Below are 2,899 nucleotides of genomic sequence, written 5' to 3'. Positions count from 1 at the left end.
AGGGTCACATGACATGAACAAACCAATGGGAAACAAGACACATGACCTAGACAACCAATCAGAACATGACACAATGAACAGAGGAACCAATGGCATGAATACATGAGGGCAAGGGAAGCATGACACAAACAGGGACCATGACTAAACTCCAAAATAAAAGACATCAAAACATGAACAAGAAACACAACCCAAAACACCACATTACAGTAATCTTAGTGAGAGAAATTTGCGAGTGAGCTAATTTCATTTATGTGTATTTCTCTTTCAGCCAAGGCAAAGTGTCAAGATGTCAAGAGTAGTTGGGAATAACTCCACTGTCCTGCTGAACTTTCTTAGAGAGGGTGTTTGTCTTTCTTTGTGGTCACCAGAGTGTTTAGTCACCAGGTAAATAGAATAGACAACATCATAAACACAACAGCTTTTGCAATATTTGAAATCTTTAGACCAGTGGCCTGTAGCACGAAGCGAGATGAACAAACTCAGAGTTGCAGAGTAAGTTTTGAGTTCACAAAACCTGACAAACCCAACCCGGTTTAGATCAGGATCAGCCATTGCACAACGCTTGTTATAAATGTTCTCTGTCAACTCAGGTTTGATCCAGAGTTTGTGAGGCTCATGCACCTGAAAGTGTGGCACATGCGGTAAACAGCCAATCACAAGGAACATGGAAAGCATCCGTTTGATTGACTTCTCGCGAGAGTCAGCGCAATTCACTTCTCTGTTGAAGATGAAGAGATTGTTATGAAAAAAATACCATGAATTGAAACACATTTACAAGGCAGGAATAAACACTGCTGCAGTGAAAGTTTGAGAAGGAGCTACTGACTATATCAATCAACTGAATTTAAATAATTTATATTACAAGGAGCTCAAAAGAATACAAGCTTCATCAGTTTAAAAAGCTTTATATACTGAACCTTGTATTTATTTGTATATAGTTATAGCCTATTAATTTAAATGCTAAGTTTAATTTTAATTGTTAACTCATATACTTAATTACATGAATATATTATATGAATTATTCATAATTATAATCTATAAAATATAAATATAAACAATTAGCAGTAAAAGATTTGTCTCTAAAATCGTATCACTATAATCTTTAATTTGTAGTGAGAGATACACGAGGAGTGGCTTTATTGCGTCAGATATATGTTACTTTGCTCAGAGCTGATTGGTCCAGCTTTGGTATGCGATCTCTAACTCAGAATAAAATCTGCTCGGAAGCAGGATAGCTGTGTAGCATAAGTTACCATGGTGACGAAACCCACTCAAAACCAACCCACCTTCTTGAGCCCAAAAACTCAGTTTGCTCAAACTAAACGCAGTTTTTACCTAATTTTTAAAGTTTTTAAACCGGCTTCGTGCTACAGGGTCTACAGGGGTCTCCAACCCTGCTCCTGGAATGCTACTGTCCTGTAGATTTCAGCTCCAACCCCAATCAAACACACCTGAACCAGCTAATCAAGGTCTTCAGGGTTACTTGATAATTACAGACAGAAGTGCTGGAGCAATCGGGCGTTACCTTTCCATGAGCAGGGCTGGAGATCCTTGCTTTAGACAAAATGCTAGATACTATTCGTTGTCATTCGGGAGTGATATTCACAGATTAGTGCACTATGAGTGATCCAAAAGATTCACTGCTGCAAAAAGACATCTTCTTCTTTGATCACCAGGTTCGTTCAAAAGTTTAAAGTTATTACGCAAGTAAAAGTCTTAGCCCAAAATAAAAAGTGCCTTGATGTAATATTCAGTATATTGTAATTTAATAGGAATGGAATTGAAGTCCGGAATTTATTGATGTGCTGGGAGTATATCTGAAAATCATTTGAAAATGATGATGCAAACCTCAGTGGGTCTGAGTTTCAATAGGACTAGTACAGAAATTTCTCCTCTACCAATTGAAAATCGACTCAGGGGACACTTAACATTGACTTCACATCAACAGGAAACTGTTTCTTATTTTCGGCGCATTTAGAAGAACTTTTTGCATATGCCCGTACAGCATCGTGGAAAACAATCGTGCTTGGTTTTATTTGATATCCTATGGGAGATTCATGAAGATTAATGATTTTATTTCCCAGGCTCATATAGCCTCAGCCAGTCTCTGTTTTTTCGTATGTTAATTTGATTTCCTCAGCTCCTCTGGGTAGACAATGTCATTTAAAATATGCACCCTCCACATTCGAGCACAGCATTTGTTCCATTCAAACGGAAGACTTCTGTGTTCCCTGCCTGATATTACTCATGGAAATAACCAGGCAATCTAGCTGTTATTTATATCCCACGATTCAAGTTTTAATGTTCTGTGTGGTTCCGCTAAATTTTTAGAGCAGACAATTGGTGAAGAAGAAGAATAAAAACTGATTTATGCAACAGGAAGTGAAGTAATTGCATGTTAGAGTTTCTTTACGACTCTCAGACACAAAGCCCCACAGGGGACTGAGGCAAATGCACCTTAATCATGCTGTAGTGTTTTAATTTTAGTAGCATTTAGTGTTAGATATATATAACTTAAAATATATTTTCTATGAAAACATACCACAGATAATGAATGTCCTATAAACTAATTTTACATTTGCACATATGTTGAATTATAAATTATGTTTATGAATGAATGAATTAATATCTTTTCACTCATTTGTTCATCTTGGTTTATGTTCATTTCTAAATATACATTTGTCCTTTTTTAGGTTTTGTTAGTTCTGATGCTACATCGTTTTATTTTAATATGAAAAAGATTAATTGATTCCAAAATTACAACTTTAAATCAGTCAGAACAATATAAATGTATTTACAAGTAGCCTTTGTCTTGCTATTACAAAGCAGCTTTCTATGACTCCCCTACATCTTGTTTTTAAGTTCTTCAGTGAGGATCGAGCCTAATTTATGGAGGTTG

The sequence above is a fragment of the Sinocyclocheilus rhinocerous genome, unplaced genomic scaffold (genome assembly GCF_001515625.1).
Source record: "Sinocyclocheilus rhinocerous isolate Xijiao unplaced genomic scaffold, SAMN03320098_v1.1 scaffold880, whole genome shotgun sequence".
Taxonomy (NCBI): Eukaryota; Metazoa; Chordata; class Actinopteri; order Cypriniformes; family Cyprinidae; genus Sinocyclocheilus; species Sinocyclocheilus rhinocerous.
The sequence above is the reverse complement of the archived record's forward strand: the minus strand, read 5'-3'. Positions refer to the sequence as shown.